At 28.8% G+C, this 13688-nt stretch overlaps 1 protein-coding gene across 4 annotated transcripts in view; it reads right to left on the reverse strand.

The window, feature by feature from the left end:
• The window catches only part of Sit (stuck in traffic), a 57765-nt gene that overhangs the window by 15032 nt on the left and 29045 nt on the right, over positions 1–13688 (reverse strand). The window contains exons 1-2 of one of the 4 annotated variants that reach the window (XM_070297788.1): positions 1721–2202; positions 1422–1584 (exon numbers count right to left, since the gene is read on the reverse strand). The exons of the other annotated variants lie outside the window; for them this stretch is intronic. The gene's annotated coding sequence lies outside the window, so the exon portion shown is untranslated. Of the gene's footprint in view, positions 1–1421; positions 1585–1720; positions 2203–13688 lie in introns of those variants that run through there. 4 annotated transcript variants of the gene reach the window in all.

Genomic DNA, 13688 nt, shown 5'->3' on the forward strand with positions numbered 1-13688 from the left:
ATTAACGTATTATATGATAAATTATAGAATTTTTATAGCAAAGAAAATAAACTTTGTCGTTATTTTTAAGTATAAAAAAAATTAAGTGTTAAATTATAAAAAAATTAAAACTAAGAAAATTATGTAATTTGATTATTTAATCTGTCCGCGTCACAAAGTGCGCTGTAGAATAAGAAATCTATCAAATACAACGATAATTTATGTTAAATCAAACAAATGTACATTTTTGAGCACTTAATTACTAACAAACAGCTTTACGTGTGAAAAAACTGAAAGAAAAATAACTCACGGTATTGCAACATAACATTAAAACAAGGAAGGGTGCATATTACTTCCATATGTGTGTGAAACCTGTAATTTCGAAGCTTTCGTGCATAGAATTTATACAACAAGCATAAATAACATACGAAAGAATCAAATCATTGAAAAAAGGAAAAAAAGAGAACGCCAAGATTGTGACTATTTACGCCTATCTTTCTTTTCGACTCGTTTCATGATTGTTAAAACAGACTGAATCGCTGTTAGAATCAATGCAAGAAAGTTATATATTAGAGTTGTATACTGTAAGTTGTACAATGTAAGACATTTTATACTTTTTTAATACTTTCACTACCAAGTGCATTGGTAGAGAAAGATATTTCCTTGCTGCAAGAGTATTAAATTTGATGGGGTATCGCGATATTATTCGATTATTATTTCCAAGTCCGTTATTCGCGAGAGATAGAAGAAATCGAAACTAAAAACTTGGTAGTGAAAGCGAAGTTGAAGCGAGAAGTTAATATTTTACAGAAGATTTCCTGTTTTCTGGCAGAATTCTTTTCTCAATCCAATTTCTTTCACTTTACCCCGATTTAATTCGTCGTAGATACTAAAGTTATATGTGTGAAGAGAATTAATAAATTTCGATAAAGAACTGTACGAAAAAGCAAAATGCATGGCAATATCAAACAAGCATTTTTTTATATCAGCGACATATAAACATATTTTGCTGATTGTGAGAGTGTAACTTGCACACGCCATAATTCTCGCACATATCGATGTCAATGTCTTTGCGTATCATAATCGTAGGAAGTAAAATCATTTCATCGTAATCGTGGCGCTTGTTAAATCTATATCAAACAAAATGGGATGAATTATTTTCATTTCTCCTCTCTCCTAATATCGCACAAGTAACAGTGCTCGTGAAATTACAGCGGAAAAGTCAAGAATCTCTCGTTGTATGAAATGCGACACTTTCCTTCCGGAAATACTCCAGAAGATAGTGGTTAGTGGCATCAGCAAAAACTAACGCGTTGATCTATTAAGAAATGATACAGACTAATAATCCTGTTAAGTTACCTTCGCGTAAAGAAAGTAGCGATTATTAATTTCGTGTAAAAAAAAAAGGAGTCAATATACTACGATCTAGCAAAGGAGCTTACCTTTGGAATTTAACTCACGTATCACGTATGGCAATGGAATTCCCTAGTTCATCCTCTAGGAATTCACTAGATCATCCCGTCCACGCGGGATGTAACCACGCAATTTTCCTTCCGATTCCGCAAACTTACGACCAAGAATATCGCAGTAGTACAACACGACAACCTTAGGATGTGTCGATAATTTTCGTTTAACGATCCGACAATATAAGAAAGAAAAAAGATAGAGAATATCAACGTGCCCTGCTGATATATATATATATTCTTGAAAAAGAATTATAAAATGTCACCAAAGCACGCACCAATCGATATAATCGATAAAAGGATTGATCCTCCTACGATCCACAGTAATTTCACGGCGATTGATCCCGCGCGATCCAATGTTTCCAAAGGACTGAACAACCGATCGCGATACGTTTGAAGTAAGCCCGTGGTGTGGTTTCCACCTTCGGGACCGAATAGCTGCAAGAAGTGGGGTGCTAAACATTTTAATACACGGCTTCTCGTAAGCACGACGACGATAGTACCGGTCGATGTGATAGTGGGGTGCCCCCGAATGATCAGATATTCCCCTTTCTCGCAAATCTCTTTCACCGGTCCAGTTCTACTCGATCTTTCCCTCCTCTCTCTTTCACGGAAATGCCATCGAAACCAGCAGTTCTCGTTGCAGTTACGTCACTCAAGCTGAGAAAGTTGTACGAGATGCACGATGCCTTTCGACAAAACGCACACGCATCTCTCCTCTCTCTTATATAGCGTAGGTGCATATTTTTTTTTTTTTTTTTTTGTAGAAGGAAAGGAGAGGATCGCAAACGTGTAATCGAAAAATCTGTATTGATAACGAAACGCGTATTAGTCTATAGATTTGCATTTCAGTAAAAATCATAAAACTGAAATAATTATGAAAGATATGTGGCACTAAATTATGACTAAAAAGCATGTTTTTGTGATATAATTATATTTATATTTATAAGCTCTAGCTATGAGTATTTTGCATAATCAATTACAATCAAAGCTCTCCAAAAAATTAATACAGATTTGCGTAGATCTAAACTTTACGTAATATTTTTTTTTTTTTTTTTTTGTACATCTTACAGAAACTCCAAGAAGTTATTTACTAAATACATTAAATTAATTTTTGATTCATGAACATTCTTGCAAATGTCTTTACTACAGTATCTGTTTAACCTTTTGTGACAATTGCAAATCATAGTCCCAATGTTAGAACCGACTACGCGCATTTTTGAACTTTCTGAAATCACTTTGCCTTAGGGCGAAAAAACGATTGTGTAACTCGATAAATTATTTAGTAGAAAAAGGTTTTCTGAAAACATTCAATACTGAATTGTAATTAGAAAGAAGTGCTTAAAGCATTGAAAAATTTTTTGAACATGCCGAATAGAAAATATTATCGGTCATATATAATTCGCGATTAACACACACACACACACACACACATACGCGGTCACACACACTCCCCCCCCCCTCTCTCTCTCTCACTCCTCATTCAAAAAAGGAAAAAAAGTAGGAAAAAATTATTTCCAGCATATTGTTTATCGAAAAATTTACATTCCTATTCGCATTTCCTTTTTAATCCGGTGCATGCTCTGAGAGAAAACCATAATTATATTTCCGAATGCATACATCGCGCTATTTAATATATATTAAACTTTGCACATGCAATGACGTGAGTGCATGCGATGATGTTGTTAAATTAAGATTGCAGATTATTCGCGGTATGTAACTTTCTTTCTTATTCATTTTGATATCTGTCAAGTCTTAATTGCAAAACGTTTATTAGTAAAAAAGAAATACATATATATATATATATATATATATATGTATCATATATCTCTCCATTCCTCTTACAAAAAAAAAAAAATTTATCTGCAAATATTTAAGAAAAATTTGGCTCTGGTTTTTATCTAAATAGTTTAGTTTACTGTTTCATCAGCTTAATTAGTAACCGATTTCCATCCATAATTTATTTATTGATTATAGCATAATCTATAATCATAATTGTAAACTGATACAAAGAAATATAAAAGATATACAAAATATACATTATTCAATTATTGCTTATATAAAATAAAAGACGCAAAAGCGCTTCACTAGTAGCTAATGCATCCTTACTAAATCAGTTTTAGAGAGATTCGAAAGTAGAAAGATTTTTATCATATCGCCAGCTTATACCTGTAAACAATTTAAACTTGATTATGATTGCAGATTATATATATAATGTAGGCTTTAGAATATTTTCAAAAGCTATATTCCTACATTGTTAGAAACAAAAAGAAAAATCCTAAAAAATAACTTTGCTGATATTAATTTAATCTCTATGCCATTTCATATAAATTCACAATATAACGTAATTTAGATGTAATATGATGGAATATTGCGATATAATGTATATTATAAGAAATGGCTTTAAAATAATTGTTTTTTTTTTTTTTTTTTTTTTTTTGCGTAAAATTATTCCACACAAAATTGTTAAGATGTACTTAAAAAGTATAAACACTTTCTTATTTATCATGTAATGTTGATCATTGTACTGGTGTGATACAGTTTCAGTAAATTATCTTGTCCGATATTTTTATAAAAATAATTGGCTTTGAATTAATAAAAGAGCATAAAAAAAATAGAAAATAAAATACTCCATATAATAATCAATTGATAAAGTGATATATTGATATTATATGCAATTTAATTATCAATAATAATCTGCTCATATTTTCCCGAGACGCGAATTCCTTTCTCCCTTGCAAAGACCTTGAATGCAAGTGCGGCTGTCGCGCCGGAGAAAGGGTGGGAGAAAGAATCAAGTGAGTTTGCTATTAAGGCCAAGAGAGAAATCGCGACCGTATATTGTATATGATCGCGAGTCAGGAAAAAAAGAAGAAAAGGAAAGAAAACGCGCTCACCATCCGAGCAACAACTGTGAGAACCAGGAGAATCGAGAGTTCGTTTTCCAAGGTCGTTGCGCGAAGCATGGATGATTATGTCACTGGCATTAAATGTCGAGCTGTCATTTGATCTAGAGAACTATGCTTCTAGAACGGCGCGACAGCCGCACACAGGGTTAAACGACGGTAAATCTAACGATCAACGCCCGTAATCGCACCGAAATTGTTGCTAGGAGTCAATGTTTATTACGAATCGTATCGATATTGCAATCCGTACTAATGTCAGATTTGCGATTCACAGCGTGAAATTTATAATTTTCTTAAACCCAAGATGCGCAACGCTGATTAATGATGTTAGTCATGCGATCGGTTTATAGAAAAATAGCTTTGAAATTTTTTTTACTCCTAATGCATCTTGAAAATTATATCACCGCGATTCACCATATCTATCTACGGAGCTTTTATTTATTTCCTTTGTAATCTACTATTGCTGAATTAATTTTAACAAATTATCAAGTATACAAAACAATAAGCAAAAAAATTTTATAAAAGATTATATTTATACAATATAATCTTTTATAAAATTATATTTCTGAAAAAATAAAAATTATATATAACTTAATATTAATAAGCATAAAGATGTAAATATTATATAGTACATATTTATGATACTAACAGATGTAAAAGATTTTATTCTATTGATTTATACGCAAATAATATATTTAACAAAACTTGATTCCTAGCTTAATCTTTGTTTTCATTTTTTTGTTTAATCAATCTTAGCTTTAACTCCTGCGTGTAACTTGCATATGACAAATTCTCCGCATATGAGAATGTCTTTCTAATCTCTTCACGTATCTAGCATTTCAAATAGTTACGATTGGACAAATAACTTCGTAAAAGCGAATTATATTAGTCGAAGAAAAGTAAAAATTTGAGGAGCTTCGTTTTCGTGATTTTTGCGAAAAAAAAAAAAATTATTTTCATTATATAGTTTATCATTCTTGTAATATAAATAATATCACGAATAAAACGAAATGATAAATCATTCGCCCAACGAGTCAGTGAATTTTGGTGTACGCAGAGAAAACGTACTTTCGTTCATCAATGGTGAATTTAGGTTAATTAATGCCTTTGGCATACCAATTATTCTTTTTATAGTGCGTTTATTAGTTTCAAGAATAAAAAAGTATATTAACATTGTACTCTAGATACTGTACTTGGTACTATTTGTTATTTAATTAGGCAATCACACTGTATTACAATTGTTGTTGATTCATTATAACGTCTGAATAATACCGGTATAAATTGGTACGTATGATGTGACTTACAGCAACGTATGAAATTTTACATTCGTATGAAAATATACATGTCTTGAAATCATATATATTATAAATTATTAATCATAAAGCGAGAAGTTAAATTAATAATAATAAATGACTCTCCGATACAATATCAAGGAAAAAAAAATTCACACGCGATATTAGTATTTTTTTCAAGTACGCGTCAAAGACTTTTGTTTTCGGTTCAAAAAAGTATGCCTAAAAATGATCCACTCATTATAATGTCACAAAATAAATTTTAGATATTAATTTTTACATCTAAAGGAATTTTACTTTTCAAAAATAATATTCTCTTATTCTGAATAAAATGTAATGAATAAAATGATAATTTTATTATATCAAAAAATTACTATAATAAAAATATAAAAACATTAAAATATATCATAATAATATTACAGATTTAAGAAGAATTCTCAGAGATTTAAAAATTTGAAATTAAAATATACTTATAAATTCATACTTAAATAATAAATTCATACTAAAAATATACTTGTAAATATAAATTGATCATGAAAAATAAGATTCTCATTCTTTATGAATTACAATGATATGCCATGCGAAACAGACATTGGTTCTTGCGTCAGAGGATAAGTTATGCGCGACGTATTTTAAAAATCATTTTTTTATCGTCAAATTCAATAATACCTTGAACGAAACGTGATCGATATTCGTCATACTGCACGTATGCATTTTTCTGCACCTAGGCTACAATTCGAAACAATTCGATCCTAATTTACCTGAATCCCGCTGATCGAATTGCAAAATCGATTGCGTCCAATTACCAAATACTTCTGCGAACTCGCAACATTGCGCGTTTTTGCGATATCGGGGAATAACATATATTATATATTTAATTTTCAATAAAATCAACCTATTTTTCCGAGATATTTTAAAAACGTTAAAATATCCAATGATTTTTTTTTTTTTTTTTTTTAACCCAGTTAATCGGCTAAAGATTGTTTGAATCTTTTGCATTAAGGTATCTAACCTCGCGATTTACTCCGTTACAAGAAACGGTAACTAACGTAATAAAGACGCAACAAAATTCTATGTCAACTTACGGTATGCTATTTAATGAATAATTTGATAACACTTTCAATCTAAACTACGTTATTGCAAACGATTAAATGGAATTAATAAATACGGACAACCATTCTTTTCCTGTAAAAGTAAAGAAAAAAAAAGATATATTCGTATTAATCTTTATATAAATTTCTTAATTATAATATATTTCAATATAAATGCCTTTTATTTCCTTCGTATGATGTATTATAATTCACTTTAATTTTTTTATATTATTAAAAATATTATTATAATATTAAACAATTAAATCAAGATACGAAGTACTCAACAATGTGATAAATTTATAAACACTTGTCACATAGAAAAATTGTAACGTTCCACAAAAAAAAAAACTTTTTTTACGCGCAACGTAAATTATGAGAACATACGTCGTATAAAGAATTTCGTTATTATGAGACGAATTATGCACGTAATTGCTTATTATGATCGTTCGGTGTGACACAGATTGCGAAGTCCCTTGACGATTATCCATCGTAAACAAATCGCCCGCGTAACCAGCAGAGAGAAGAGAATCGCGGTCTGACGATTGTCCGTGTATCGATGAGCAAGATCGTGGCTTACCGATTACAGAAAATCTCCACCGTCACCAGCAGTCGTTCGACGCGGAGCAAATCAAGTATGTGTGAGCGAGCGAGTAAATGAGGCGAGTAAATGCTGCTTTCTCTGCATACTTGCCTTCGGTATTTGAACGAGTGTTGCAATTTCGTTGTTGTCGTCATTTTTTATGCAAAATAGGCTGAAAAGAACGCGACGTCAATTCCGCTTTAATCTTTCATAAAACCCTGTTTTATATAAAAGTTACATATCTATGTACTGAAAAATATTTCAATATTTTCATATTACGCATAAACGTTGATTAATACTCAACACATATTGTTTAAAATTATCAGAATCATAAATTAATTAAAAATGCAATAAAGATGTATATTAAAATGCATTCTAAATTAATAAAATAAATGTAAAATAAAATTTACAAATTATTCTTTTTTACAAGCTTCTTTAGATAAATAATTATATTTATAATTTTTTTAAAAATCAACCTCACTAAAAAATTGATTATTACAGCAAATAATTCAATATAGGTGGCAGCAAAGTACACTATGGCATACATTTCGCATTCAATCTTTCAAGTATTAAGACATTGCCTTTACATTTTATCATCGTTTCTAATCTACTTGGTTGATATCAGAAGACAAGAAAGAGGATATGCACAGAAAAGGATATTTAGCTATGCAAGCGACCCATTTACGCTATAATCGATTATACGATATAATAATGGATTAGATAAGATGCAAAAATATAATATGTTGCGATATCAAAAGAATCAAGAATATTTGCCTTTGTTTTAGAAAATCTCATATGCGTCATTTATTTCTCCGTTAACGACTAACACAAGTAGTATTCAAATAAAAAACGGTATATTGTATTATATGTCAAGAATTATTACGAAATTATTATCAAATAATTTCATTTTATATTATATCATTAATGAATATTTTTATACAGAAATCGAACAAAGATACGCAAGAAAAGTAGATAACTGAAAGAATTTTAATCCGATTTCGATTTGAAATTCGAATTAAATCAAATTGTTGAAAATTTCGCAATTTCCGCTCTCAACAACGTTTAACGAAATTCAAAAAAGCGAAAGCAAATATGTATATACTTTAATAAATGATTACATAAATTATATAATTAAGTCGTCAGCTGATGAATAGCACTTTGTGAGTGTATCAACAGAAGATATAGCTTTGAATGTATTGATATTCTTCTTTAAATATATAATATTCGCAAATGTATTTAAAATTACGCGGACAATTATATGCAAATGTAGACAATTACATTAAGCGATCATTTTAGCATCTAGTTAACCTTTTCTATTCGCATGCACGAGTGTCGACAATGGTTGACGACCGCAAACCGCTCATATATATGGTATATATGCTTAAACATTGTCTATAGTCGATAATAGATTATCTTTCGGCAAACTTTATTCGTGATTAATTTAAAAAATTGTAGGAAAGTACAATCACACGATCAAGAAAAATGATGATTTGTGGCGAAAAGATTAAAATTTTCAAGTCACAAAAAACATTACATCTTGCATAATCTTATATAGGCGGTATTCGACTTTTTGCATTACTTTCTAATGAGAGAATCTTAACGTGATCTTTTTCGTATCAAAAATACCAAAGCATCGATAATTCTCGCATTACAAACGATTAAAAGAAAATTCTTTTCCAAATTGAATTTCATGAAGCCAAATGGATAATAGAACTACGTTATTTAAGTACACTTTAATTGGAAAGTTATATTACATTTTTTTTTCTTACATATACAGAGTGGGCCAAAATACAATATTTCCAGCCAGATATTTGAGATTTTATAGAAAATTTAATCCCGAATAAAAAGTTTCTTATAAACATGGGTCGAAAAATACTTCCTTAAAAAATTAGCGCTCAAAAACCTCTGAGAAATCATAGTTATTTTATACATTTTTACAAATATCAGGAAAAGTATACGTTTTTTAACAAAAAGTACTGAAACAAAAGTTGTAGAGAACTGGTCGAAACATTTGAGCCCACCCTGTATAATGACATTGCTTTGATCATTTATCTCTCAACATATTATATATTGAACTTTTGACTCAAGATTAAATCGTTAGTGCAGTGTAAATTAAATGTATTTTAAATGCAAAAACATATACAAAGTTTTCCTAACTAAAATTTTACAATATTGCTGCCGATAATGTAATTTCGAACTATAAATCAATTCTCATCTACAAATAACTGATAACTTTTTGATGATTTTTTTAGAGATATATGCTCCATTTTCTAAGAATATCAATAACCAAATAAAGTTTTGATATTAATTAAGCATATGATTACAATCTATCTTATCGTTTTGTTATTTCGCAGAGTTTAATTATCTTTATTTCGTGTTGCAAAGATATTTCGCACTGTTGCTGCAACTGGAAATGTCCTCGATAGGTAAACGAAAATGTCAAAAAGTCACAGTTTATACACGAGTCGCTTACCTCGCCGTGCAATTTATGAGGATCGCAAAGACAAGACGAGGCGCATCGCATATATCTAACGAAGGAAACTTCTCGTGTAACATTGCGCATTTTATCGAAATAAGATGGTATATTAAATGCTGCCGAATATTTATCAACTGCATTTGCTGTCTTGCGTTTTCGTAATAAAACGCGATAAAATCATTAGTACTAATCCAATGCATTGCATCTGTTTGGAAATTTCATCTTATTGCTACCGCCGTTTAATCCATTAGACCAGCGTTTCTTAATACTTTACTTGGCATATTAAGTAAAGAAAGAGAGAGAGATAATAATAACATCTACACGTTGGAATAGACTATAAACTTGCTAGTATCTATACAAAGTTTGATGCAAATATGATGGAAACATACGTTTATCAGGTTATCACGCGAGTTTTTCGTATATATATATATATATATATATATATATATATATATATATAATCTTTATTTTTCCGAAATATAGTTGTAAGACTAATAACGGAACAAATAATTTGAAATAATGATCTTAAATCGAATGATTTATTGAAATAGGTTGCTACATTTCCATCGTTACTCATCAACATAGTAGAGGGCAAAGAACAATATCACATACGCAGGCATAGATCGTCATCGCGTATCATTTGGATCGAGATGAATTAAATCTGCGCAGATAGCGCACAATATTATCTTGAAGCAAAGATTTTATATATTGAAATATAATGATAAAAGTGATCGATGCTTACATTATATATTAAAGAAAAAAAAGTTTAAAAAATATCTTGAAAATTTAAGCGTACTTAAAATTAAATAAAGAACATAGTGGCTATCCATTTTGTTTTTTTAACTAATTTGCGAAGATTTGTTCTTGTTCGATCACTCGATCACAATAATTAAAACAAAAAAAAAATGATTATGAACTTAATTATGAACATCTCCTGGCTTTTCTACTTAATTGATTGACGTGTGCGCAGAAAAACGGTTGGTTAAAGAAATGTATTCTACGAATCGGTATATGTCCCTAAGTTTGTAATTATTTAATCTTTGATCGGAATAATTAAGGGTAGATAATAAGTTTACACTGAGTCATTCCACAATTGTACTATTGTTGCTAACTATCCAGGAGGGAAAAGGAAGATGCACTAAAAAATTGAAATATTTATATATTTTATACACGGAGAATTTCTTATACGCAGCGAAAGAAATATTGAAATAGAAATTAATATAATAAATTAAAGAAAATGAATTGAAAGAAATTTTTTAAATAAAAATAAATTAAAGGAAGTTTTTTATTATCAATAAATTATTAAACCGATCACTTATTAAAGTTGATCATTAAAATTATTTTGATGTTTTGCATAATTTATTGAAACCTCTAATTATATGTACATATACATATATATGTATATATTGTAGTAATCAATATTTTAGTGTATATGTGTGTGCATGTGTGTGTGTATTTATATTATTTTATTTTCTAAAAGAACCTCGTACACGTACATGTATGTGTGGTGTGTGTGTGTGTGTGTGTGTATGATAAACAGTGAAAAGTTAAATGCAACGCTGTGAACATATAAACACGGCTTGAATAATGGTTGCAATGCAACAGGCTGTGGTATGGATTCGTTACAACACATACATGATATTCGATGTAAATGCAATATAAAATCAGCTATATATTGATTTTAAGAATATCTACCTTTGTTTTAATAGATCCTCACATATCTTATTGCTATAATAAATTTTTCGAATATATAATAATGGGATCGTTAACTGCCTGATACTTTCAGACGTGTAATATAATTATTGCGGAAAAATGAGTACACTAATAAATAGTATTTTTTTCACGCAAATTACTCATAAATAATTAACCATAAATTCCACAAATACTTATCATATAAATATAATATCCTCATCTGAGACGATAGTGTATTCAATTGCATCAATATTGTATCTCTGTTTTCCTTTAATATATATATAATACATACATATATATATATATATATATATATATATATATATATATATATACGTATATATTTCAAAATAAATTTTTATATTTAATTTAAATTAATTATGTTTTTGCTAAAAAAATACAACTTAAAATAAAACTTTGCATATTAAAATGGCATTTATTAAAGTTACATTGTTGCATTTGATGCAACAGTGTAACGTTAATAAATGCCACTCTAATATGCAAAGAACCACAATAAAATAATACGTCTAGCCTCTCGATCAGATCATTTCTATTCAAGTCGCAAAGGATAAAAAAGAACTTGCAGAATGTTTAAAATAAATCACAATCTCAAGTCTGGATAGTTTCTGGTGTGTAATCATAAAATAATTTTAAATTAATTCATTGGTGGATTACAACAACATAAAAGGATATATAAACTTGTCACGTGATTAAAAAGCATAAATTTTTATAATATAACAATACAATAATTTAAGAAATTTATTAATACATATTTTTATGTATGTATTATTAAAGTTTGGTAAAAATGCGGAATTTTTAATGTCCTTGACTATCACATAAAAATAAGTTTTTATCATGCCGCAAAATAAGAACGTCAGCGGTTTAATGCTAATTCTGTGTAATGTCATATAAATCAAGAGATATCCGGTATATTTTCGCAGGTCTCAATACAATTTTCAGGCTTTCGCGTCTGTATAGTAGGCATAAATATTTATACTATACTAAAAATTTATATATGATCCAATTTCTATCCTCTTATTAATCATTTCTTACATTGATTAAATATATATGTAATCTAATATAAGTAATTTATCATAGAGAAGTATTAATTTTTTAATTTGTCAAAAAATAATCAATCAGAATGTATATTATATATAAACAAGAATATGTTATTATAAAGATGTTTATATCTTTAACATTTTACAAAAAAATCTGTGATCCATCCGTTCCAAATTAAACGAACAATTAATTTAATTTACTCGATCAAACAAGATTTTGCTAACTAGCACGCATATTCTGATTTTAATAAAAAAAAATTTATATGTATATTTATGAATCCAAAAAAACAAAGTTTTCAATTGTAACTACCAAATTTTTAAAGATTTGCTTCACGACGTTATAAATTAAATATTTTTGTCTTACTTTCTAATTTTATAAATTTGTTTAAAACTTTTCTAGTCCTATATAATTTTATGTATTTTTTTGCATTTTTTGGTATTCTATATAGATAGTTTTATATGTAATTATAAAAAATATCGTATAAAATGAGAATATATTGCAATTATAACTTTAAAGACGTAATAGTCTCTCTCTGTCATAACACAAAAATAAATCTATTATTTCCTTTTTCTCACAATGAATGATGGACTTATTATGCTATAACTCTTTTTTTCAAGAAGTTCAGGCAGAAAAACAGGGGTGACACAACATGTAATCAATTTTACTTGTGATCAGATCAAGAGTAATGCATTTATAAGAGCGTAAAAATATGTTAGATATGTATAACTCTTATATATTAAAATAAAATAGCCATTAAAATACTTCTTGTTTTTTCTTTTTTCACGTCTCTAAAATCATTAAATCAAAATTAAACAAATACTCTGAATAACAAAAAATCCACAACGATCTCTTAAAGACGACAAAAATACAAAATAAATGCATCTAAATTATACAGCAAACTTAAACATACCTAAAAAAAAAATTAAACAATATAATGAGCAACTGTTTAACTTTTTTATATACCAGCGTAGTTCTATATTAAAAACTTTGTTCGTCATCTTCGAGTAAAATATAATTTAACGTAATCGTTAGCGGCAATTTATCATGTAAGTTTGAAAATGTTTTACACCGTTTTCCGAGAAGTTTTATAGATCTAGTTACTGCAAAAAGTCGAAAGACATTCTCAATAGATATTTGAAAAATGAAAGTT

Source organism: Polyergus mexicanus, unplaced genomic scaffold (assembly GCF_030449975.1).
Source record: "Polyergus mexicanus isolate NDT 795.1 unplaced genomic scaffold, iyPolMexi1.0 SCAF_6, whole genome shotgun sequence".
In the NCBI taxonomy this organism is placed as follows: Eukaryota; Metazoa; Arthropoda; class Insecta; order Hymenoptera; family Formicidae; genus Polyergus; species Polyergus mexicanus.